The sequence below is a fragment of the Canis lupus genome, chromosome 31 (genome assembly GCF_003254725.2).
Source record: "Canis lupus dingo isolate Sandy chromosome 31, ASM325472v2, whole genome shotgun sequence".
NCBI classification, from domain to species: domain Eukaryota; kingdom Metazoa; phylum Chordata; class Mammalia; order Carnivora; family Canidae; genus Canis; species Canis lupus.
The window spans coordinates 32,287,718-32,315,133 of record NC_064273.1 but is presented as its reverse complement, the minus strand read 5'-3'; the positions used below and the strand labels follow the sequence as shown (position 1 = coordinate 32,315,133).

At 46.4% G+C, this 27,416-nt stretch overlaps 1 long non-coding RNA gene across 1 annotated transcript; it reads right to left on the bottom strand.

Annotated features, from left to right (window-relative positions):
• Positions 1-8,079: 8,079 nt before the first annotated feature.
• LOC112661747 (uncharacterized) lies at positions 8,080-26,910 on the bottom strand. Its single transcript, XR_004811014.2, has 4 exons — positions 26,208-26,910; positions 18,936-19,122; positions 17,619-17,799; positions 8,080-9,435 (listed from the first exon to the last, which is right to left on the bottom strand). It is a non-coding gene; the product is annotated as an uncharacterized LOC112661747 (long non-coding RNA).
• Between the last annotated feature and the right edge of the window lie 506 nt (positions 26,911-27,416).

The following is a 27,416-nucleotide window of genomic DNA, read 5'->3' as shown; positions in this document are numbered from 1 at the left end:
ATAAATACAATCCAAAAAAAAAAAAAAAAAACACTGCCTCAAGGGACAGAAACCTCCAGGCCAAATGCAGTTGCAGACCTCTGCTCAAGCCAGTTACCTGCCCCGAGGTCACCTCCACTCCTGGGGAGAATGTGGTGCACAAGACAGAAGAGTGGTGGAGAAAAAGGAAAACACCATGCATGCATTTGAGAGCAGCTGGATCTGCTGAGCCTACAGGTCCTCATACTGTACTTCACTCCCTCAACTTTTACTTTTCTATGGATAACGATGGTTTAGTGTCGAGCTCGCATTGATACAGATTTCTTTCATTAATCTGTTATATCAAAGAGAAGGTAAACTATTAGTCTATGAAAGGAACACATTGTATTTACTATCACCTATGGAAGACAATGGAAATGCACAGCTGCTGGCCAGGTGCTCAGGTGAGGAGCAGGGTGGACAGGTCCAGAAGGTGGCACTACAGATCGCCCTGGGAGGAAACAGGCCAGCATTCCCATCTAAAATCAAGTCAGTCTCTGTGTGAAGACCATCCACTTTCTAAAGTGACAGCTCTGGTCAACCAGGTAACAGTAAAAGGGTATGAAAGAGAGAGGCAAGAAATAAAAGGGGGGAAGGGGGCGCCTGGGTGGTTCAGTTGGGTTAAGCGTCCAACTCTTGATTTCATCTCAGGTCACGATCTCAGGGTCCTGAGATCAAGCCCCCTGTTGGGCTTCTCACTCAACAGGGAGTCTGCTTGAGACCTTCTCTTTCCCTGTCCCTCTGCTCCTCCCTACCATCCCCCTCACTCACTCTCTCTCTCTCTCTCAAATAAAAGGAGGAGAGCATGGGGTATTTAAGAGTTTGGCATTTGAACAAAGTTTTTTTTTAAGCGACAATTAGTTCTTATTTCCTCTCTTTCAGGAGATGACTCTACCTTCTATTGGTCATGAAGAAAGTAAAGTGGAAACGTGAGGCCATCTGAGAAGGCTGCAGTGGCCCTGCAGACTGAGCAGCAGCGTGACGTGGAGTCAGCCAGAGACTCCTGACCTTGAGCATGGTCAGAGCCCTCCTTCCACCTTCCATGTCCTAAATCACATGATAAAAGTAGCGGCCTCCAGAAATGGTTCTCTGACTTCTCTGGAAGCTCATAAAAATTGCAGATTTCCAAACACTGTCTCTGAAGAGCCTGATTCAGTGGGTCCCACTGGGGCCCCAGGCCTGACCTTCTGAAGGCAGGTGTGGCCTGCCCCCACATCCACATGGATGGAACCCCTGCTCAGTTTCCTCCCAGAGCTACTCAACTGTACTTCACTTTGAGAAGAAAAATCGACTTTACTCCAATGTTCTGAGGTCTATTTAAATCCATTTTTAAAGTTGTTTTCTGATAAATTTAGGAAGCCAGATCATAGCTACAGTGTCTTAAAGTCTTCCTCTGAAGGGTGAAGCAAAAATAAATAAAATAAAATAATAAAATAGAACACAAAATAAATTGACCCTAGAGGTTTTAAAGAATAAGTAGAATCATATGTAGGAATTTTTGAAGATACCCCAAAGCACTACATCACAAATATTCAAAATTCCCTCCTCTTTCTCTCTCTCCCTCCATGGAGCTCCCTTCGGGCCCCACAGCCCTCACCTCTTCTACCTCTGCCCCCAGCAGGTCTGCCTAGACCCTATCTCCCAGATCAAGGACCGCCCCCCCACTCCCTGGCATCAGCAGCCCACCGGGAAATGGAGTCTGGTCTCCTGCCCCAGTTGCTTTTCTCTCACATTGGAGGCCTGGAATTCTATGGAATGAAATACCCCACTGTGTTATCCTTAGAGTGAAATCAGGAGTTCTAGAGTCACATCCATAATGCGTCAGAAAAAAAAAAAAAAAGCCAGTAAAAACAGGGGTTCCCTGGTGGTTCTGAGGAAATACTGGTATTGATTAGAAAGTGGAAGGGATCCCAAAGGACTTCAACCACTTAAAACTAAAAAGGGAAAAAACCTCAGAAATTGTCTGAGTGGGAGGAAAACTCAGATGGAGGTTTCATAAGGTCTGATCAATGCTACTCCTTGTGAACAAGTAGGTAAGAATACAGCAGAGCCACGACACTTTTCCTGTGGGGACACAGCCCCATGGCTGATGGGCTTGGTCAGGAGGCTGATTCTCTCAACCTGGCTCATGTTGTCCATCGTCAACACCCAAAAGATCGGCCACTGCACTGAGGGCAGCATGTCAGGCACCATGAAAAATGCATAAGGTCTGGATTCTGAATCAAGATGCATGCTCAGACAGCCACATGCGGCTCAGGGGACAATGTGATGAAATGCATCTGGGGACAATGCCACTAGGGAATTTGAGCTAGATATTCAAGAACAGATATTCCAGCTATATCAGCATGAGCAAAGATTTGAGGCAGAAAGGCATGAGGTTGGCTGGAGACAGAGCAAGCATCACATGGTGGGGAGCACACAATTAACATGTAGAGAAGTTTCGAACATCATCGTGCTGCTGGTTACTAAGCTGTTGTTTCTCAGCTCCCAGTGCACTTTCTCTCCCCGGCTTTGCAGTGCACCCAGCAAACCACCTGCCTGCTTTGCCAGCCGCTCCCTGTGCTGACAAAGGGGGCGCTGAAGGGAGAGCGCTAGGCTCAGGGAGGAAGCCAGAACAGCTGTTTCCTGTCTGCTTCCTGTTCCCTGCTGGCCTCACACCAGAAGCCCTTCCTCATCCTGGCAAAGCTATTGTGGCTTCCCTTTGGACCCAGTTGGGGAGCTTTCAGCCAGCAGAATCAGCTTCATTACACACCCTGTGAGAAGCACCAGCCCTAGTCTTGGGACCTCCTCTATAGCCCCCCCCCGCCCCCCCCCCCAGGTGCACTCCCATGGGGCCCTCTGCCAATCTCCTAAAGGTTTTAATTACAGTTTCTTCACTTTGTACCTCCAGCTTAAGGTAAAGAGCAGCTTCCTGCAGTTGTCTCCTTCAAAATATGGAATTTTTACCTTTCACTTGATCTTAGCCAAAAGGCCAAGAAGTGATTAAGGTTTTGGTTTCTCTTTAAGATTTTATTTATTTATTTGACACAGAGAGAGAGAGAGAGAGAGAGAGAGCACAAGCAGGGGGAGCAGGAAAAGGAGAAGCAGGCTTCCCACTGAACAGGGAGCCTGATGCGGGGGGGGGGGGGGGGGGGGTCTAATTCCAGGACCCCAGGACACAGGCAGACGCTTAACCAGCTGAGCCACCCCAGTGCCCCATGATTGAGTTTTTAACTTTCAGTTACCTACTTAATAAGTAATACCAGGATCCCGGGGCGGCTCAGCAGTTTAGCGTCTGCCTTCGATCCAGGGCGTGATCCTGGAGTCCTGGGATTGAGTTCCGTATCAGGCTCCCTGCATGGAGCCTGCTTCTCCCTCTGCCTATGTCTCTGCCTTTCTCTGTGTGTGTCTTTCATGAATAAATAAATAAAATCTTTTTTTAAAAAAAATAAAAATAAATAATACCTAGTTGACAGATCTTTATATTAAATTCTACTAAAATAGCTGCTTTGATTTCTGTTTCCTGGTTGGAACTAATAAAATCAGAAAGGGAAATTAAATCTCTATGTGATGAGAACTCTTATTCCACAAATTTAGAAGTACAAGAATATCCTTTCATTCTTTTACTTAAAACAAATTAAATCCTACCCCATGTGTGTTCAACCCATCAGGCTAGACAGTATCAGGGCTCTGACTCCCAGCCCAGAGGCAAGTAAGAACCGAAGATGGGTTACACAGCACCAGAACATTCATCTGTGAGGACACTCTATGGTATGTACAATCTGGTCACTGAGATTCCTGCCATCAACTCACTAGCCTCACGAAAGCCCATGCTTTAGAATAAAAGCTAATCTGATTAAGGAGTAAAGGCTACTCTAGATCTGCCACAAAAAAAGATTACAAACAAGGATTGAAAAAATCTAGCCCAACTAAAAGCAGATTAACCACTTGCCAGAATAACAGTCTGCACTATTCAAAGGAAGACAACAAAATCCAGATACTCAACAATGTAATCTTCACAGTCACAAATCAGCAAATTGAAACCGCAATGAGGTCCCGCCACATACCCATTAGAACAGCAAAAGTCAAAAACCTGACAATACCAGGTGTTGATGACATTGTCAGAAACTGTAACTCCTATCCTGCTGGCAAGAGTGTAAAAGGGTACAACCGCTTTGAAAAGTTTGACAGTTTCTTGTGGCGTTGTATTTAACTTACTGTATGACCCAGACATGCCGCTTCTAGGAATATGCAAACAAAATGAAAATTCTGAGCTCCAAGTGCCTGCAGGACAACCAGATGATGCCAAGCAGTGGCTGGGAATGCAAAACACAGGAAGGACAACACAGGAAGGGTTTCACAATCCACCGGAATAAGCTTTGTTCTTTTATACTGTCTGCCCTTGCTGTTCCCTCTGCATGAGACACTCTTCCTCTCCTCCATATCTATCAAGTCTACTTTGCCTAAAAGACCAGTTCAAATGGAACCATAAAAGTGGCCCCAGACTCCTTGTAGGCAACATCAATAGCTTGGGGCCCCCCTCCCATCTTACTGTGCTAAGTGGGGGTGACTGGAAAGGCCGGACAGAGAAGGGCCTCAACTCTGGGGTCCGAGTGATCTGGATTTGAGTCCTAACAGCCAATCCCACCAGCTTGCGTGTTCCTGGATAAGTCACATCGTCTTGAGTCTCGGGGTCCTCCTGGGTGAAATGGAGAGAACATGGAACTCATAAGTTCATTGCATTTGACAAACGCCTAACGGCGGCCGCTTGGCGGTGGAAACAAGCGACACATTCCCTGTGATTGTCAAAGGACCTGTTCTCTCTCGCCTCCCGGACTGTGAGCCCCACTGAGCGTGGGCCCCTGTCTTCCTCCGGGTCCCCGCGAGCCGCCGTTCATTCATTCACATCGTGCCCGGCGCTGCAAAGAGCTGGAGGAAGATGCGGGCGAGGGATCCCCGCGAGCCATTCAGGCCGGGCTCCTGGGAATCCGGAGCCGGTTCCGCCGTGAATTCGCTCAGCAGGCACATCTGGGATGCGGCAGGCGCAGGCACGAGGCCAGCAGCCCGCCACCTTCCGCCAGAAAGGAAGAGTGGGAACATCTGCAACTGTGAGTCACTGCAGCGGTTTCGGTGCACACGCACCTCGGGGGAACCCGGAGGCGGAGCCGGGAGCGGGGAGGGGTCCGGAGGGCCGATCGGTGCTCCCCAGGGCGGAACTTGGGATCCTGCGGGGAGGAGGAGACGGCCTCGGCTGCGGCTGGGAGGACCTGCCTCACGCAACACCAGCGGGGACAGCGAGGATGGGAGCCCGCGTGGCAGGCTGGCTTCCCAGAGCCTTTCTCTGGAAGGCTCCCCTCGGAGAGCTGCTCTGCGGAACAGGATCCCGCAGGCCCCGGGGCTCGACACAAAGCGTCCGGCGGCCCGACACCCGGCAACTCCGAGGCCCACCGGGACCCGGGCGGCGACGCGCCAGGGGACCCCACCCCAGGGCGCGCGAGGACACCTCTCCGCCTGCAGGGGCACTGCCTCCGGGGAGCGAAGGCCCGCCCTCGGGGCGGGGCCCGGGAGCTGCCGACCAATCCACGCCGCGAGGCTCGGTCACGTGGCCATCGGCCGGCCGGGGTTTTCCGCCTTCCGCCCTGCGGCTCCGCCCAACGCCCGGGAAAGGCCGCTGGCACCGCGCCCGCGAGAGTCTTCTCGCGAGAGCAGCCGCGACAGCCTGTCCTCTCGTCGGTCCGACGCCGCCTGGCGCAGCGCTCCGGAGCGGGGGAGCTGCGAGGCGCGGTGGCTGCGGTGCGGGGAACGGGAGGCGCCCGGCGGGACAGGGCAGGGGCGGCGGCGGCCCTGGGGACCCCGAGGTCCTGGAGGCTGACAGGCGTCAGTGGGGGCCTGGGGCCCGGTGATTTCCCGGCTTCTCAGAATCTTTGACGCCCCTCCCGCCCCCGCCACTCCACCCACTGAAAATCTGAGGCGCGGGAGAACATTCCAGCAGGAAATCCGGGGTCGACCTCGCCTGGGAAGACGCGGTATGAGCGCCGCTCGTGCTTGCGCGTTGCACGAGCGCTCACGCCTCTCAGGAGGGCTCGCCTGTGCTCCAGCCACGCTGCAGGGCGCGCTTCGTCCCCCCCGTTTCGGAGCTGAGGAAACAGGCTCTGACAGGCTTGAGGAACTTGCCCAGGGCTGCACCGAGCCCGGCTTTGCAGCTCAGGATCTCCAACCGGAGCAGCCACCACTGCTCAATGACCAGCCTCGGGCCCCCGAGGTCTGCGGGAAACGGCTTGGCTACGTGCTCTTGTGCGCGGGTCGGGGAATGGGCTGCACGGTTGATCCCTTTTCCCGTAGGTGCCAGCTGCAGAGCCTACCCTCTGGTGTCCCGCAGAAGACTCCTGTCACCAGGACCCACCAGAGCCCCTTGCGTGTTTCTGGCCTTGGTGCTGCCCCTGGTCCCAGCCTTCAGGCCCCCAGTGCTTTGCTCCGTGTGGACCTGGAGGAAGGAGGAGGCAGACGGTGGACCTTAGCTGTAATGGCAGTGCCCTGGCTGTGAAAGGGCCACTTTTTTTTTTTTTAAGATTTTATTTATTTATTCATGAGACACAGGCAGAGGGAGAAGCAGACTCCATGCAGGGAGCCCGACGTGGGACTCGATCCCGGGTCCCCAGGATCACGCCCTGGGCTGAAGGCAGGCGCTAAACCGCTGAGCCTCCCCAGCTGCCCCAAAAGGGCCACTTCTTAATCACGAGGCTGCCAGGAGAGGGGAAAAGAAAAAAAAAAAAGTCTTCCTCAGTTACACTTCTCTGGGGGCACCTCCTGAGGAGAGACTAAAATTGTCCCAATATGTATTCATTCATGCCAAGTGAACATTTGTCTCAGGCCCAACATGATCATGGAGCCAAACCTACTTCAACCACTTACAGGTGAGTCAGAGGCCGCCACCGCCATTTAAAACGTTCCCTGGAAAGGCCTGAAACGCTACCATTAGCAATTTTGTAAGATTAAGAATTACCCCTCTCGATTCATTAGCAGATGAAATGTATTAAACCGCTGAATTTCTGATAGGAGAGAGGAAAATTAAAGCACTTGATTCCTCGGGAGATGGAGGAGAGGATAAAAGCAAGAGGGAAAGGGCTCCCCTCCCAGGAGGCACTCTGGTTAGAGAAGCTAAGAGGGATCTGTCTACTTACTGCAGATCCCTCAGGCTGTTGTAAGATGTGCTGTGTTCCACTCACTTGATACTCCCCAAGCCTTAGAAGGGTGCTCCTTCTGTCCTCTGTGGGGTTCTGAGGCCAGACGAACCTACTGAATGCTCACAGCCACCTGAGGCCACGTTCTGGGGATATGAATCCCAGCACTCTGTGCTAGCCACACTTCCCTCTGAACAGCAGAAATGGGAAACGTTTCTGTTTCCCATTCCGGGAAGCAAAGCAAAGCCATGTTTTCAGAAAACAATGAGAAAGAGCCATTAAGTCAAAGGAAAAAGGAAAACAAGCCAATAAATCAAGTGTGTATGGCACTACAGAAGAGATTAAGAACCCCCAAGGCAACATAAGCATGAAACATTATTATTAATGTGGGTAAACTTGATTCTAGTCAATATTCTTTCCCCTCCCAAGCAGTATACACCACTACATGAATTAGGAAAAGGTGCCCCTTCCCCAAGGTATGTTATTGCTCTCTGCCAGAAAAAACCTGGGATGACCTTAATGAGAAGGATATTCCTGAAGTTGCTCAGTGCATGACACCACTGTACATGGCGGCCTGGACTGCAAAGCACACTTGGATATTCTTCGTGGCAGAGGGTCACACAGGCCACAGAGCAGGCTGAGGCTTCCCAAGCACCAAATACAGTTTACTTTGTGATCAGGCGCTGAGATAAAAGTCAGTGAGGTCTCACAGATGTCTGAGCAGCTCCAATATCTGTAGGGCTCAGAGACCCACGGCTTCCTTTGGTGACCTCAGGGGCACTCACAACACATAATCACACCGGGGCCGTGCACCCAGGCTTGTATGCAGCCACTGCTTGCCATCACGGGACACAATATTATAGGTACTGTGAAAAGACATAATCTATTAGGTTTCCTTTTTGTCTAAATAATCTGAGGCTCTTTTTTTTTTTTTTAAAGGAATTTTATTTATTTATTCATGACAGAAAGACAGAGACAGGCAGTTGGAGAAGCGAGCTCCCTGCGGGGAACCTGATGCAAAACTCCATCCCAGGACCCCAGGATCACACCCTGAGCCAAAGGCAGAAGCTCAACCACTGAGCCACCCAGGTGCCCCTAATCTGAGGCTCTTATTTGATGTTGACTTGGGTCAACTGGTCCAAATGCTATAATATACTATATTAGTACAATATAATTGTATAATATAGTACAATACAATGTACTATAATTATGTTGTGTAGAAATTCTCTGTTTTCAAAGGAATACTTTTTGAAACAGGAACAAGCCAATGGGGGGTGATGGGGAGTAGTTACGGTTTTGTATGGCTCTTGACCCGTCATCAGCCTTCTCATGAAACAAAACTCTGTCGACAGTGCTTTATATTTTCTCAGATGACTAGAACCAATTACGAAAGGAATTTCAGGAAGTGCATTTCTAGATGCATCCTTTGAAGGGAAAGATTACGTTCAAAGCAATTTTTCTAACAGTAAGCAAAGAAAAAAGATAAGGTCATATAAAAAGATAACGGGAGGGGGCCTGACATGGGAGACGAGGTTTCCTAAAAGCTCATGACAGCGTTGTCCGTGTACAGCAGAGCATTTGCTGTACTTGGGTATACAGTGAAAAGCAAGTGCGGCGGAGTAAAATACAATTTTTTATTCAGCTAACAGTAGTCTATCAGAGAAAAGATTCCTTGTTTGAGAAAATAACTGCGTTATGCTCTACAGTAGATTAATATTTTCCAAAATTGACCACTGTGTTCTTCTTGGATGTTCTTCCCGGATGTTGCCACACTCCCTTAAGGGGATGGTGTCTCTTTCTGCCTCCCCTTGGAACTCCAAGGGCCTTTGTGAATAGACTTTGATGACTAGAATGCAGCAGAAGCAACGTTGCCAACTCCCAAGGGCAGGCCACAAAGGTGGTGGGGGCTTCAGTATGTCCTCAGGGTGGTTCTGCAGTTTGTGGTCTTGCCATGACCTCCTCCACACACCTCTGTGCCCTCCCCTCCCTGTCCTACCTCTCTCCTCGCCACATCCCCCACACACACATCTCTCCTTCTCTCTCTCTTTCTCTCTCCATATCTCTCCTTTCCCCCTCTCTGTCTCTGTCTCTCCTTCTCCCTTGAAACCCAATCACCTTGCTGTGAGGTGCCCAGAGGACAGCCTGGCCCCATGGGAGCTGGGGTCCGAGGGCTCTCGGAGGGAAGGCTCCAGGAGAAGCATGGGAGTAAATTGCAGGACAGAGATAAAGGCAACCAGAAGTCCAAGGGGAAAATGTCCTATAAGAAAGAGAATAAAACCTCAGTATATGAGTTAGCTCTGCAGGAAACAATTATTGTCTTAATAACATACTGAGAGTACATGCGGAGGAGGCGGGGTAAATAGAAATTCTATTCTCATGACAGAAAATCAGCAGAGGATGTGAAAAAGAGGTGTCTCAGAAAATAACAGTATAAGCTCATGTGGAAGTGTGGTTGGCAGAGTCATGGTCTCCAAAGATGTCTGCGTCCTGATCCTTGGAACCTGTGAATATGTTGTTTGTTTTTTAAGATTTTTATTTTATTTCTTGAGAAACACAGAGAGAGAGGCAGAGACACAGGCAGAGGGAGAAGCAGGCTCCATGCAGGGAGCCCAATGTGGGACTCAATCCCAGGACCCTGGGATCACACCCTGAGCTGAAGGCAGACGCTCAACCACTGAGCCACCCAGGCACCCAGAACCTGTGACTATGTTACCTTACAGAAGGGACTTTGTAGGTGTGACAAAGTCAATAACCTTGAGCTGGGGAGATGATACCCCCAATTATCGCAGTGAACCCAGTGTAATCACGAGAGTCCTGGACAGACGGGAGAGTCAGAGAAGAAAAGCCATGGAAGCAGAAGTCCAAGGGGTGTGCTTGCTGCCCATGACAATGGAGGAAGGGGCCACGGGCCAAGGAATGCAGGCAGCCTCTAGAAGCTGGAAAAGGCAAGGACACAGATTCTCCCCTGGAGCCTCTGGAAGGAACCAGTCCTACCCACACCTTGACATTAGCCCAGTGACACTCATTTCAGACTTCTGACCTCCAGAACCGTAAGACAATAAATGTGTGTTGCTTTAAGCCACTAAGTTTGTGGTAATTTTAAAAGCAGCCATAAGAAACTAACACAGGAGGCAATGTCCAGAAGGAAGAGCAAGAAGGGTTGGAAGGGCGTCCTGGGAAGTGCAACCACGTGGGGGAGAGGAGTGGCAGCAGGGACAACTCCCATCTGCTACTCTTCCACTGTGCGCCTCTGTTAGTTTGGTAAAAATTGTACAAACTCGACAAGGGGTAACTTGAGAGAGAGGAACGGGTGAGAAAACTGTAGGATGGAAACTACAGGGATGGAGCCCGAACAGCTAAACCCGCAGGGGTTCCTTCCGCATGTACCCACTGTGTGCCCCCCACATGCACAAAAGGCATTATGAGCGACTTTAAAAGATGCTCAGGGGCAGCCCTGGTGGCTCAGCGGTTTAGCGCGCTTTCAGCCCGAGGCCTGATCTGGAGTCCCGGGATCAAGTCCCACATTGGGTTCCCTGCATGGAGCCTGCTTCTCCCTCTGCCTGTGTCTCTGCCTCTCTCTCTGTGTGTGTCTGTCATGAATAAATAAATAAATCTTTAAAAAAAAAAAAAAAAAGATGCTCAGGCCTCAGCACTCAGGCCTCCATCAATCCCACTTGCCTCCCACCTCAAAGACCCGGAACCAGGCCACACCACCCCACTGCCCTGGTGGCCCTGGGTGGCCGGGCCATGGGGTCTGGGAGTCAGCAAAGATCCAGATGGGCTGGTCATCAGAACGAACTGCTGGACCTGACCTTGAGGAACTGGAGGACTTTTGATGAGGGAGAGGCATGAGAAGGCAAAAGCCGGGAGAAGGAAGTGAGAACCATGTGTGTTGAGGGACCCTGTGGAGACCAGTGGGAGGCTCCACGCCGAAGGGATTCGCCTTGAGGACGAGGTGTAGAAGGAGCAAACAATCCACAGCTGCAGATTTGCACACCTGTCCTGTGCAACTGGGCCTGCCAGGGACCATGACGTGGCCCAGGCTCGTTCAGAGCATTACCTTGGAGATCGCCTGCTCTGGTGCTCAGGTCCCAGCTTGGACCCACGCTCTTCCTCTGAGATACCATCTACCAAGAATTCACTCAACTAACACTTCTAGGCACAAAGATTGTCACGTTCCAGAAGGGAATTGGTGAGCACCTGCACTTACGCCCGAGGGAGCGGAGTGCTTTGAGGAGAAGGAAAGCAGGCCAGGGAAGAAGGTGTGCTGCTTCACGCGGTGGAACCAAGACATGACTGAGAAAATGACACCTGAGCCAGAGGGCATGGCAGCTAGCCGCTTGGGACTTGCCTCGACTTACCTATTGTGGCACCTCGGGTAAAGCTCCACCAGAACCAAATGAATTTCCTTCACGTCTGTCAGTAGTACTAAGGACAGCCACACGGCCACCAGAAAAACCATTCCAGATGTCTGCTCCCATCTGGGAAAGTTAGATCTCAGCTGCCCAACTCCGCTTGCCACAAGCCCTTATAAGCTGTTCGCCACCCTGGGCTGGGCAAGCTGCAGAGACAGCCGCCGGCACACGGTGGCCTTCCGTACCAGGGCTCTGAGAGCATGGCACGTTCAGGGGCTCGCTGAACACGCTGTCCTCCCCCAGAGCCTCCCTGGAGGCCCCGCTCGCTATATAAGGCTGTGCAGCCACACGCTCATGTAGACATACGGTCAGCGGCGCGTATCTGTTGCTATCTTTGGAAATTGTACACGTCTTTTGAGTCTCACTGAGGGCATGTCCACCTGTGGTTATCTTCTGGCAGGGCGTCAGCCTTATAAAGGCACGCACATGCCCACGCCACTCAGCAGAAGGAATTCAGGCATGTGGCCTTGCGGCCCTGAAATGATCCTCCCCATTTTAGGGACAGCCGAGGGAAGACTGGGTTGAGACTTCAGCTCGACTTTCTGAGTATTAGCAGCAGTGGCCATTAAGTTCCATTGTACTTAGAAATCAATTAGGTGTGTATTGAAAATGCAGATCCCCAACCCCCAAGACCCAGGGGTTCAGATTCAGATAGTCAGTCTGAAGAGGAAGCTGGAATTCTGCAACTTACAGGCTCCCGGGGGGTTCGGAGGCCTGTGGTCCACAAAGCTTGGAGAATCTGTTTTACCATCGAAACCTAGTGTTGGAGGCAAGTTTTTTGAGATGCCACCTCTAGGGCTACACACAGCTGTAAACACGGAACAGCTTCCTATTAAAACCCAAGCACAGGATGCCTGGGTGGCTGAGCTGTTGAGCATCTGCCTTCGGCTCTGTGTCTGTCTCTGTGTCTCTCTCATGAATAAATAAAATCTTAAAAAAGAAAAAAAAAAAAAAAAACGAAGCACAACCCGTACCCCCTGCCCCCGAGTTTAAACAGAGAAGAGGTCTAGAGAGAAGCTGGCAGAGAGGGGTGTATTTTTTAAATTATGTCCAGGGTTCCCAGGCTCCTCCCTCCCAGATCTGCCTTCCCCTTGGAGTTATGTTTGTTTTCTTAACTCTGATTTCCATTATGCTCACCAAACTTCCAGTCCTAGATCAAAGTCTCTTTTCTCTTACCTCCTGAGTATAACCAAAATTAGCTGATATTTGCAAAAGAATGTTAATAAAACACTGCAGAAAACTAGGAGAATCCTTATTGAAAATGCAAATAGCAGTGAACATTCAAGTTTCCAAAAGGTAGGTTTCTGGTGCTAAAATGAGCATTCCTCCCCACCCCTGCAGTGTCCTCGCCTCCTAGCCCTCTGCTGGCCTCCATCCCTCTCCAACACAACCCAGGCAGGAAACAAAAAGATGGCTTCTTATGCACGTGCACACCTCCCCACCCATGCTGGTGACCCCAAGGGGCTCTGGTCTCTCTGGCCCCAAGCTCCGGGCTCCAGGCTCTGCAGGGATGATTTCATGCACACCCCATTCCTCGCATACCTGTCACTGCGTGGGTGAGCACGACATGCCTGCCACAGTAATCCAAACACAGAGCAGCTACATGTGTGTTTCCTGCAGACTCACTCTGGTATTCCATGGGGCGCTGCGTCCGTGGAATACAGCAAAAACTTGAGAACTGGCCCCTTGGATTCACATCCAGTAAAAAATGCCAAGGTCTCCAGCCAAGAAGTTTAAGTCTGCTCTCTCCTTCACCCCCTCTCAGGGATCCCCACTTCCATCACACACCTGCCTAAATTCTTATCCTCAGAACCAGCTCTTAACCTGGAGCAAGAGACCAGGGCTGCTGCAATGACTATGTTTGCATAAGAGAAAAAGAAAGAAAATGAGTGTTGACATAATAAAATGTTTATTTGGATTACCGAATTAATTCATGTGTAACGTCACATAATTCCCTAACATTAAATTGCACTTAGATGCTTAACAGATCACCTTTACTGAAAAGAAGCAGATTCCATGGAATGGAGGCTGTCCTGGAAAATCTGGGATGTGTGGTTGCCGTAGTAATTGATGCCTTCTAGAACAAATCCATGCTTGGCTAATTACAGCCTTCTATTTTTAAACTCATCTACATTCTTGTCCCCCACCCCAACATTTCTCACACTACTTCAGCAATAAAATACTATTACTGTTATCTGTACAGCCTGTGCTGATCTCAAAATAACTTGTTTCCAGTCGGCCCCTGCGTGAGCCAGAGGGGCTCTTTCGGCAGGCGCGTGGAAGGCCAATGAGGCACCTTTGAATGACCTCTGAACGCTTCACGCTATCGGGATTAAGCGGCTGCACAGATCCAGGGCCACAGCCTCCCTGTGAGCACCCAGGGCCTGGGGTTCGGGGTGAGGCCGGCTCGGTGGTCGGCCCACTGAGCCAGGCCCAGGGTCCCACCACCTCACGGGAGGTTTTTTTGGTAACAAGCCCCAGGGGATGGATGGCAGAGGAGCACTGGGGCCCACCTGAAGGTCAGGCTGGGGCCTATCTGACTATGTTGGGGCACGGCGAGGCCACGTCTAAGCCCCAAGCCTACAGCCTGAGCAACTGCTTCCAGCAGCCTTCCTCTCTCTGGCTTCCGACCAGACGCCTGGCTGCCTGGGGTCCTGCTAACTCAGTCTGAAGGCCTGTCCTTTCCTCAGGCCTCTCTCCCAGCCTCTGTTGGCCTGCTGGCACTCTTTGATGTTCCATGACCCAGGCCTCCGTCTTCACGTCCACATGGTGTTCTCCCTGTGTGGGCATCTGTGTCCGATGTTCCCCTTTTATAAGGATCCCGGTCATACTGGATTCAGGGCCTACTCTACTCCAGTATGAGCTCATCTTCACTAACGATATCTGCAATGATTTCATTTCTAAATAAGGTCATATTCAGAGATACTGAGGATTAGGACTTCAACATAGGAGTGTCTGGGGGACACAGCCCATAACACTTGTTCTGGCAGAGACTCAAAAGCCAGCAAAACAGGGCGTGGGAAAGCTTTATAGGGGACAAGAGGGAAGGCTCCGCATGGGTGCTGATGGGAAGTTGTGGGCATGGGGAGGCTAGCTAGAAGCAGGACATCCTATGGGATTGCTCATGAGGGCAGATGTAGCCTTCTCATGTTGGTTGGGTTAGAAGGAGAGGCAAAATTTAGGGAAGCTGGCCACCACTGACCAAGTCCTGGCTGTTTGGGGCTGGTTGTTGTTTATATATACCGTCTCTCCACTGTCCATTTGTATGTTCATTCTCTCAGAGCAAATGCCACCTCCTGCAGGCCTCAGGGGGCTGCTGGGGCTGGTGACCTAGAAAGACCTGTAGGGAGTCTGGAGTAGGTGGTCTGCAAGGCCCAACACTCGAAAGGCTCAATGCCCCCCAAGAGCAGACCCACAACCAGGCAATCCCCCAGTGCAGAACTGCTCAGATCCTGACCCAGAGCAGAGGCCAAATGCCTAGGGGACCCTGCTGCAACCTTCTCTTTCTTGTTCCACCAGGCTGAGCACAGCTATGTAGTAGGAAAGTGTAGACACTCTGAGCCTAAAGCAGCTGTCCTCGGGGGCTTTTGGGTCTTAGCTCCCCTTTCAGGACTCCAAAGAGCTTTTGTTTATGTGAGAGATAGCTATCAATATTTACCACATTAGAACTGAGAAACTTTTAAAATATGAAACCCATTACCTGTTAATGTAAATAACTTACTTCTATGAAAGATAACTGTATTTTCCAAAAGAAAAAAATTGCAAGCATAGCACGATTTTAAATTTTTGCAAATCTCTTCCATGTCTGGCTGAATAGAAGCCAGCTGGAGTCTCACGTCTGCTTCTGCATTTAAACTGTTGTGATGTCACACATCTCATAGCCTCTGGAAAACCCCACATTACACTCATGTGAACAAAAGCTTAAAATGTGGTAGAATTATCATGAAAAATACTTTGACCCTGCAGAGCCACTGAAAGGGCATCAGGGACCCCCAGAGTCCCCAGACCCCTGCCACAGACTCAGGCTTAGGTACTGAAGCAGGGATCAAGTCCACAGCAAGCCTGCAGGGAGAAGAGAGCCAGGCCCCTGGTGATATGGGAGGAGGATATAAGCCATCCCTGCCAATCAGACTCATTCAAGTCTCACAAATTAGGATGATGCCCCAAACCTGAGCAAAGAGATTAGAGGTTTAATTTTTTTTTTAAGATTTTACTTATTTGTTCATGAAAGACACACACAGAGAGAAGCAGAGACACAGGCAGAGGGAGAAGCAGGGTCCATGCAGGGAGCCTGACGTGGGACTCAATCCCGGGACTCCAGGATGATGCCCTGGGCCGAAGGCAGGCACTCAACCCCTGAGCCACCCAGGCATCCTGAGATTAGAAGTTTTAGACCTGAGTTGAAGTCAAGGACTTTCAATATCTTAACTTCTCACTTGAAAATGCAAAGGCAAAAACAGCAGAAATGAAAACAAATAATGTTGGTTAGTTCAATTTTTCCTCCATTAGTTCCAAGATTATATGCAATTAGAAACTGATTTAACTGATGGACCCCCAGCCGCCCAGAGAACAGAGCACTGGTTAGACCCACCATGGCCCATGGAGCACAGGGCTGTGAGCAAAAGGGCAGCCACGGAATAGCCATGTGGGACTGTCTTTCTTTTCCAGTCCTCTCCTCTTGGTCCTGCCTTCTGTCTTTCTTCTCAAACTCCTCTTGGGATTTTCTTTTTCCTTTTCCCTCTGACTGTAATGTGTACCCCAAATCGTGGTTTACCTTGACATTTGAGATGCAAGAAGTAGCCAGGCACTTACTAGAGTAGATTAAAAATAGGGGCCTTCTTTAAAGTGGTTGGTTCTATATTATGTAATTTTCACTTCATTAAAAAAAATATATGAATGCAGGGTGCCTTGTGATTCAGATGGTTAAGGTTAAGCGGTTAAGCATCTGCCTTGGGCTCAGGTCATGATCCCCGATTCTTGGGATCAAGACCCGTGTTGGGCTCCCTGCTTAGCGGGAGTCTGCTTCTCCCTCTCCCTTTGCCCCACCCTGCTCGTGCTCTCTCTTCCTCTGTACCCCTCCCCATCTCTCTAATAAATAAAATATTTTAAGAAGGAAATAAAATACATGAATGCCCTTATTTTTAGCCAAGTTTACTTTTGAAATTTTTTAATCCTATGAAAAGTATTTCAGCCATTGGTTTAAATAGGGAAGACTGGAGGCACCTGGGTGGCACAGTGGGTTAAATATCTGCCTTAGGCTCAGATTATGATCCCAGGGTCCTGGGATCAAGCCCCAAGTTGGGCTCGCTGCTCCACGGAGAGTCTGCTTCTCCCTCTGCCCCTCCCCCTGCTCATATTCTCTCTTTCTCACTATCTCACTCTCAAATTAATTAAATCATAAATAAATAAATACATAAATAGGGAAGAGTGATTTGAAACTTCTGAGTCCATAAAATATGACACAGGATATATGTGTTAATTTTTAAAGAAAAGTTAGTGAGTGAATCATGTAATGTTTCCAGAGATTATCTTCCAAATTACTTAAAAGCATAAAGAACAACAAATTAAATATGGACACAACCATAGAAAACCGGATTCTCAACTCAGTTCTCAAAATGTGGGCTTGTGTCTCCAGAAGTCATCTGCTTAACCAAAAATAAATGTCCAAGCAGCACATCTATCTCTATTCCAAAAGCACAGAGACATTCATGATGAACCATTGGGGAAAGTAGATATATACAAGGATAAAATTAGAAATTGGAAGTAATGGTCACCTATTGCTACAGTAACACTGCATAACAAACAACCCCAAGACCCAGGATCCTTTCATTGAGTTTTATCATGGTGTTGCAGGCTGGTTGTGCTGTGGCTGATCCAGGCTGAAGTTTGGATTGTGGTCTCTTCCCCGTGTTCTTTGCATCATAAGTAGCAGGAGCACAAGAGGCATGAAAAATGCACACAGGCACATTTAAGACCTTTGCTTGCATCATGTTTGCTAACATTCCTTTGGCCGAAGCCAGCCTACCTGGTTGCACTCAACATCAATGGGCATGTTGTGTCCACAGTGAGAGGAAAATTATTGCTGAATGATAATCCATCAGAGCTTGGGGCAGGGAGAGCAGCCGAGATAAAATTTGTAGAACAGTATCTTCCAGAACACTTAAACAACATGTTGCTTTGATTTAAAGTCTGGTATAGAATAGACCCTGTAGGGGAACAGTTCAATAAGATTCTTTTAAAATAATAGTATCTTGAAAAATGAGATTTATTTCTAACTCTGCATTTTGGAACATGCATATTAAATTAAATCAAACAGAAAGAATGTACATTTTATAGGAAAACCTCTAAATCAAGTCATCCTGCCTAAGGACAAATAGTGAATAGTGGCCATCTTCACTTACTCATTTTTCATCCACACTTGAGTGTTATTGGGTGAAAGCCGTGTGCCAGGTGCTATGCTGGGGCTGAGGGGGATACAAGGATGAAAAAGACACCCTGCCAAAAGTACTTAGTCCAGTTGGGAGAGGGAGAAAAAAAGAAAGAAATGCTCATAAATAACTGGAACTTGAGACAGAAAATGATAAATGCCAATTTTAGACACATAGATAAAATGCTCTGGGGGTTTAGCAGAGGGAGCATTACTTCCAGATGCTGAATAATGATAATATCATGGTTGACATGATTGCAAGAAACTCACATAACTTTCAAACCAGCAGATAATCAATCAGTCCAAACTCTTTATTTTACAGAAGAGGAAACAGAGGCCCAGAGAGATGAAGTCAGTAATGTAGAGAAGGAGGATTTTCCCTCTTTCCCTTCTAGGTTCTTTGGCTGGTCTAATAATTAAACTGATACGAGGCAGGAGATATTAATAGGAGAAAATCAAATAAAGTTTAATAACATGTATACTTTCTAGTTACTTGGGAGAGACCCAGGAAAATTGAGTAACTCTCAGCAATGGCCAAAGCCATTGCCTTAAATTCTATTTTCAGCTAAAGACAAAAGATGCTGGGTGTGTGTGGGGAGTCAGTTATGGGAAGTGACCAGGATAAGCACAGTGAAGAGGGTTGGGTTGTTATGCAGATTTAAGTCCCTACCAATTCCACTGATAACAGTCTGTGGAAATTTAACCATCCCCTTCATCCTGGTACCAGAAGGGAGACACCTTACACATGATTTCCTGCATCCACACAAATGTCTCTTATAAAAGGGTAACTTCTACTTGGTTTTCAGAGCTCCTCCCAAGTCAGCTGCTTCTCAGAAACAACCAGCCAAAACAGTCCCTGTGCCAAAGAGGTACAATTTGGAGGTGGGTGCATATTCAGCCCTCCTTCAGTCCCACCTTTGAAACTTTGAAGAATTTTCACTGCCCAGAAACTGAGTTGATAGACTTCTCCGTATCTCACTGAACCAGTCACTCAGTCCTGAGAACAGGTCAGTTCAGTTAAACAGTTGTGACTCATAGCAGGAAGCTGTCATAAAGGTGAGCTCCCAAAGTTAGGAGCAATCAGGTATTTAATAAGGCATTTCTATGGAAACAGAAGAAAAACAAAGGTTAGTGATTGGAACAAATTATAAATCTGTTTCTGAACCCAGGGGTGCAGCCAGTCAAGAACATTTCCAGATGTCAGGCTGGAAGTATCTTCAGATAGAGAGGTGGTGACAATCTGACAGATCTTGCAGGAGGGTATTCAGTTTGCATGTCTCTGGTGATCCTTCTGATCTTCAAGAGGCATGACAAGTATCTAACATGATCTGTTGCATTGATTTCTCTGAAGTTTATATCACGTCATTTATACTCAGTTTGTGGGACTTCGGGCAAAAGGGCAGTTTTTGTTCTTAGTGATTCCAAGTCAAAAGGTGGGAGGAACTTGGAAATGTTAATTTGGAGATTTGTGGCCAGATATTTGAGGAAACTAGAATAATTCAGGATCCAGTCTGGTTTACAGGTAAATAACAAAACTTCAATGTCAATAGACAGAATTGGAATCTAATATCCACCAGTTGTATTAATAGTTCCTATTGAAACATAATTTTTCTCTCTAAAATCACCCCAATTCTACCAAAGATAATTACAGTAAAAATTTGTTTACAAAATTAGTCTAGTCTAAATAAACTTGACCTGATTATTTACATAAATCCAGCAAGAATAAAAATGAGCCATATAGACTCTTAATCTGCTTCCCTGGAACTTTTTATAAGGAACCTCAAATGAGACTTTTTTTTAAATATTTTTTTATTTATGATAGACATGGGGGGGGGGGCAGAGACAAAGGAGGAGGGAGAAGCAGGCTCCATGCCAAGAGCCCAAGGTGGGACTTGATCCTGGGATTCCAGGATCACACCCTGGGCCAAAGGCAGGCACCAAACTGCTGAGCCACCCAGGGATCCCCTTGAATGAGACTTTTAAAAGCCTCTCAAAAATAAAAAATAAAAATAAATAAATAAATAAAAGCCTCTCAAAGCCAGAAAGCCAAACCAAGGACTTGCCAGATTCACCTACAATAACCCATAGATTTGGATGAATTCCTCTTTTCTTAAGGATCCCAAAATGTCCTGAGGTGCCTCACCTGCCAGAAAGTGACCTTCTTTAAGCACCTGGCAAAACTGCTGGGAAGTCTGTAAGCAAGGTAATAGGCTGTTTTTCCAAGGGACTTTATCGGGACTTCATAAAGTCAGCATTAGTTCCTTGAAGCTGTCTGGTCATATCTGAGTATGTACATCTCTCTCTAATATGACAGTCTAGGCAAAGCTTTTTTTTTTTTTAAGATTTTTATTTATTCATGAGAGACACACACAGAGAGAGAGGCAGCGACACAGGCAGAGGGAGAAGCAGGCTCCATGCAGGAGCCCGACGTGGGACTCAATTCCAGGTCTCCAGGATCATGCCCTGGGCTGCAGGCGGTGCTAAACCACTGCGCCACCAGGGCTGCCCTTTTTTTTTTTTTTTTTTTAAGATTTTTTAGGCAAAGCTTTGGTAATATTACCAATTTCCAATTGTGTGCTGTTACAAAGAAAACAGGTTCTTAATGAACTTATGCAAATAATTCTATTACCATTAAAATAAGAATGTTCACTGAGAGTTTCTGAATTCTGGAGAGATTGGGTAGGGAGAAAAACATAAATGTTTCATCTTCACAAAGGTCTATTTTACCAAGTTGCTCTAAACTATAGGCATGATAAATCAGTGGTATGATCTTAAAGTTATCAGATACCTGCATTCAAGAGTTCTTGCCATAAGTCTCACTAAAGAAGAAGGACTTTTGCAAAAGCATCACAGTAAAACAATAACTGTAAATGGCAAAAGATTTTTAAATGGCCCTGGTTAAAGATCTGATGAGAGCTCATTATAATACAACTGACAAAGAAATTTGCTTATTCTTGTAACACACAACATTTCAAAATAATAATAGAATTACAAATGATAACATTGTACTGGAACATATCCGAATTCTAGAATTTCATAAAATTTCCAGAAAACCTATATGAATAACCTATATCCACACAAACATCACATACTATTATAAAACAATATATAATTGTCTATTTTACCAAAGTGATAATAAAAGATTTCAAAGGCAAATACAGAAGTTACGTAGCTGTGAGCAAAACTTAGCTCTTAATATTGAGAAGACCCAGTTTTCTTAAGCAATCAAAGATTGATAGTAAGGAGCATAGGAAATCATTGGTAACAAAATCTTTGCTTCTTAGGCAGATTACTTAAAAGGTAAAGAAAAATAATGTCTTATCAGGAGGAGATCAATGGTCCATGAAAAGTTTGTCCTTTTAGTAAATGAAAGAAAATCAAGTTTTAGCTTTACATAAATACATTCCTGGGACACTTGGGTGCTCAGTAGGTTAAGTGTCTGTCTTCGGCTCAGGTCATGATCCCAGCCAGGGTCCTGGGATGGAGCCCTGCTCAGTGGGGAGCCTGCTTGTCTCTCTCTCTCCTCTCTCTCTCAAATAAACAAATATTAAAAAAATACACTACTGATTTTAAAGTTTAATCTTATAACCCATATAATAAGCTCATTAATTTTAGCCAACTTGACCACAAAAGTAAAATTCTCTTTCTCTTCCCAACTTTCTATACTAGTTTTACTTTAAGACAATTTTACCTTCTTTTTCCTTAACAAAAATGCATCTTCATCTCTCATACATTTTCTTAAATCCAAAAACACATCTTACTTTCCTTGCATGCAGAGCTGCATTCCTTATTACTTCTAGTAGCTTTAACTACATATGTTAGAATTCTTAACCCTTGGGAACTTTAATTTCTAGCAAAACTAAGAAGTAAGCAGTTGTGAACAGCCTGTTACACCCACATTCTTTAGATTGGCAAATTTTTGAATACTTTTCATAATTTCTAGAAACATATGCCTTTAAAAAAATAGTACAATCTTTCAGTGTGGCACAAGACATGTTTACTAACAGACTCAAATATCTTCAGTTCTTCTGTAATAAGAACCCAAAAATAGATAAACTTATGTTCAGTAAATGATCTAGATATTCAATGAATTTCTCATCATATAATTTAATTCAGCACAACCTTAAAGTTTCAAGTTACCAAAGAGAATTGAAATTATTTTTAAGTACACATACCATAAAATATAATTATTGCTAAAAAGTTCACCTAAAAACTCATTTCCCACTTAGAACAATCTACTCATTTGCTCCCAATGATTATGCTTAGATTACTCCCAAAAACCTCACAAGATATCAGACAAAGTCAGCCATCATCCCTAGTTATTCTTCTTGCTGACAAGTTTTGTAAGTGATAACACGAATCTGATTAATCAACATAGGTAGTTGTTTATCTGCATTACAGTTAATGTCTTCACAGAAGACACAACTATTTTAATTAAACTAATAAACTTCAATTAGCTTTCATTTACCAAAGATCATCTTACATTGCATGAACTTGAAAAATGTTTGGCTTGGTTTCTATATTTCTGAGGGTTTCAGAATACCAAATCCTTAATTTATATAAGTGCTTGTTTGTTTTTAAGCCAATTAAATAGAACTCTTTAAAAATGAATTTTGGCACTACCATTCAGAGGTAGAAAAATGTCACACATCTATAACATACATATGTAGATATACATGAACATATAGACACAAATTTTATAACTTTCGCTTTAAAACTTTAACCATGAAATGGGTATAATGCAAAACTCATTTATGAAAGAGCAGTTGGATCCAAACTGTGTTTCCGGCAGATGGAATGAGTTAAGGTTACCTGTTTAGATGGCTAAAGCTTTCTCTACTAATTAATATTTCTGGAGAAGACATTTAAGATTTTTTCATTAGCCCAATTTCCAAATGCCTCCCTTTTTCTCTCTTTCTACTGGTGAGAAATGTCTCCCTAAAGTTTGCATTTCAGAGTGGCTCTTTGATCCTGGGCAAGATGAGGGTAGAAACTCTATATCACAGGGGTGCCTGGATGGGTCAGTCAACTCTTGTTAAGTGGCCAACTCTTGGTTTCAGCCCAGGTCATGATCTTGTGATCATGGGACCCAGGCCCACGTCAGGCTCCATGCTCTGCACAGAGTCTGCTTGAGATTCTCTCTCCCTCACCTTCTGCTCCTCCCTCTGCTCATGCATGTGTGTGTGCAAACACACACTCTCTCTAAAATAAATAAAATCTAAAAAATAAATAAGTAAATTGACTCTTTCAAAAAAAGGTCTACATCATAAAGTCATGAGAAAGTATCCAAATTTTCTCCAACATGGAGTTTTAGGAGCATATTTGCCAGTAATCAGAGGTCTAGGATAATTTAAAATTTTCCTTCTTTTTCTTAAGTTCGGCACAATCTGTTTCCAACGTCCCAGTGTCTATAAGGATTCTGAGATGAATAGGTGAGGTCTGGGGACTGGTAAAGATAGGTGGGATTGATTTGCTTTTAGAGCCACATTTCAGGATTTGTAGAGATTTGCAAGACAAAGCAGTTGCTTCCAATTTCTTCCAAGATGGAGTGGTAGCCTAAATGATATCAAGAGTGATATCCTCATCCAACTACATTTCTTTAATTTGTTTCTTTATGTCAGGGAGATTTCCAGATAAGATGGGAATAAAAAGTTTTTTTTAATGTTCTAGAAATTCAGGGTTTACTGCATTATGTCCTTAAAAAGCCTGTATAAAGTGTTTAACAAAGGCTTTCAGATGCTCTCCTTTCTAAGTGCATAATTCACATTAGACCAATTTATTTTAGGGGTAGAAACCTTTAATATTGTCCCTATCAAACTAGAATATATGAGCCTCCAGCAGAGCCATTTCCTGGTCATTTGTAGGAGGACCTGAGAGGTTCTGGCCAACTGTATCCTATATGGGGGGGGGGGGGGGGGCAGTTTCCCGAGCCCATCTGGCCTGTCCGATAACCATAGTGTAATTATAGGAGGAAAGAGCAACCCTTAGCTGCCAATCTAGGTCCCAGTGAGTAGGGTAGTGGAAACACTAATGTTTCCAACTCCTCTCTGAATTTCGTAGGATCTTCTGAAAGTGGAGGTCAAAAGGGCTTTATAATTTACAAGATCTGTTGCTGTCCAACTGACATAAAATCTTTGTGGTGGCGGTCCAGGATACACCCATCAAGAACAATGTATGAGGAGGCCTGAAGCTGGCAAAGCCTGATTAGAGAGCCCTGGAAAGTAGGAGGAATTGTAAGGGACAGCAAAGTGAGCCCTACCACCCCTCTCGAGAGCTTCTGCTAAAGTCACATCCTGGCCTTTGATATTTATGTGAGTATCTGAATACCTTGAGTGTGAAAAGCCAGCCCTGCTCTCTGTAAATCTTATGAAGAAAGGGAGATCACAACAGGCAGCTGGGTGTTTATGGAGGTTATGGAGGTTGCTGAGGTGGTGGGGCTGGATTTGAGAGGCGGTTTAGACCAAGGGCTCAGAGACTCAAAAGATCTTGTGGTAGGTCAAGGACGGGGACTGGGGATAAAGGGGGTATATAGGTGGTAGGATAAGGGGATTTACATTAGACATGGATGCTAATTTTTGTGCAAAGTCTCATTTCTGCTCTTCCATCTTTTCAAGTGAGTCCCTAAGGCTAGCTGCTATACTTCTCTATGTCCACTTCTAATTTGGTCTTTCCATAGGCACCAATAAAACAGTTGTTTGGATAAGAATCTCTTTAGAAATATTCAAATATAGAAGTTTGTCCAATAAAGATTCATCACCTGGCTTTTGACAAGTAGCATCATCCTTTATTATTATTATTTTTTTAAGTAGGGTCCTCTTTTCATCTGGAGAAAAACTGAAACTAATAAGCCTTTTAATCACTTAACCATGGATGCAGGAGGCAGCCCAAAGGAGAGAGCAAAAGATGCAGCCTTCCCAAGATCCAGACAGTGAGTAAGATGCCCTCATCAGCCTCAGAGACCTAAGATGTCACAGGCAGTAAGAATGGTGCAGTGCAGGGGCTCCTGGGTGGCTCAGTTGGCTGGCCGTCTGCCTGTGGCTTGTGTCATGATCTCAGGGTTCTGGGATTGAGCCCCGTGTCAGAGTTCTCTGTTCAGTGAGGAGTCTGCTTATCCCTCTCCCTCTGCCCTCCTCCCTGCTCATGCTCTCTCTGTCTCTCAAATAAATAAAATATTTTTTTAAAAAAATGATATAGCGCAAACAGTGTCTCCGGTGCCCCATGAGAATGGGAGAGGCCTCCTCCAGTCAGACCCACCAATCTGTGACACCAGATGGGCACTACTGGAGTGGGACTTTTCCTGTGCTCAGCAAAGGTTGAGACAGTGGTCCCTCATAGACAGGACCCCTTATGACAAACTCCCCTGAGAGCTGATATGGTCAGACGAAGAGACCTGGTGCCAGCCACAAGTCCAGTGGCTAAAATCAAGGGTTCCCATGCCCTCCTCTTTTCAGATCCCAGTCAAGTTGACCATCTGCCAGATGCATCCTCTGGCTGGCAGAGACCAGAGAATGTTCTCACTGGTCACATAGCCAAGCTCCCAAGACACAGAACAAGACAAAAGGGAAACCTCATCTGGCTTTTCTTACATGCACATTAACAGCATTAGCTAAGCTTTGGGTCTCTTGGAGACAAACTAAAACCTAAGAGGGATGTGCCTCTGGGTTGACGACTGTGTGGCATTTCATAGAGTACCTCTTTGCACAGGAAATATCTTGAGATTGGTGGGCGATCTAATGTCAGTCTAACCTGTTCCACGACCAACTTACCCTAACCTGAGAGTCTTAGAGTTAAGTGGTTCTAGCAGCTGACCCATGCCCACCATTTGTGTGGCTTGGCTCCTAAGATGTCCCTTAGCCACAGCCTTTACCTCCCTTGCACGTTAACCCCCAGCACAGTTTGTCTAAACAGGCACCAGTCCAATGAGGCCCATGAACCTGTCCGTCTGGGAGGCCAGCTCAAACAGCAGGCCATGGTAGGGCCTAGGCCCGCATTCTGCCCTCTGGTTTTCCTCCCTGTGACAAATGACCCAACAGACAGAGACAACAACAGTGACCCTTTGTGTAAAGAATGGGATCAATAAACAAGACTGTGTTTTAGCAGAGTTGCCAGACTCAAGGAACTAGTTGCGAAAATATTTTCTCCCGCTAATCTAAGTTTAGAAAAAGTGCTCTCACACTTCCACTGTACCTTCCAGGCAGAGGTCCCGGAGACTGACGAGGTAAGAGCCCTCCCCTTCTGCTGGCTTTTTGTTAGAGGTCCCAGGATCTCCCAGCTGCAGCAGCCCCAGAGTGAACAAGGCCCTGCCAGGGAAAATCCCATGCAGGTCACCAGAACTGTAGGGATGGAAAAAGTTTCCCTCCTTCCCTTCTAGGTTCTTTGGCTGGTCTAATAACTAGGTTGATATAAGACAGAGTAACAGGAAACAAACAAAAGTTTAATAACATGTATACCTCCTGGTTACATGGGACAGACCCAGGAAAACCAAAGTCTGGAAACTGAAAATTCCATCTTCAGCTAAAGATAAAAGATGCTGGATGGGTGGGGGGTAGTCCGTTACGGGACAGGGACATGCACAGTGCACAGGTTAGGTTGTTACACAGATTTAAGTCCCTGCCAACTCCACTGATAACAGGTTCTGGAGATTTAAAGATCCCCTTCATCCTGGTACCAGGAGGGAGAGACACCTTACATGTGGAGATTTCCCGCACCCACGCAAATGTCTCCTATAACAGGGTAACTTCTTGGTTTTCAGAGCTCCTCCCAAGTCAGCTGCTTCTCAAAAACAACCAGCCTAAAACAGTCCCTGTGCCAAAGAGACACGTTGCGGGGGGGGGGGGGGGGGGGGGCATATTCCACTCCCCTTCAGAAACATTCCTAAAATCACACAGCCCGCAGTACTAGGGCCAGGATTCAAACTACAACTTCTACTCCCATTCTGGGACTCCTTCCATTGTGTTCTATGGCACCATTTCTATGATCCCCGAAGCTGCTTTCCTGGCAGCAGTTCAATTCCATACAATGAAAAATGACACCGCTAAAGAGGATGGCATTTATAAGGTGGGAGGAGAGGCATGAAGAGCAAGAACATGGTTAAATAAATACCAACCGTCAGAAAACAACAAAGAAAACATCAGCTGGAAATTTATGACCTGCGAGTATTTTTCCCTACTTTTTCTGCCATGTATATTCATCCAGACTCCTTGTTCATTGACCAAAACACCCAGAAACACGCCAGCCTTTTTTTGGCAAGAGGAAAGAAGATGTTTTGAATGATCCAACGTGTCTCTTGTTCTAAGAACCCTTTAAGGATGTGAGTTATGGGCCCTTTCCTCCTGCCTTGGTTCCTTTAAATTATGCTCATAGCTTGGCAAAGAACTCTTAACTGCCTGGCCCATT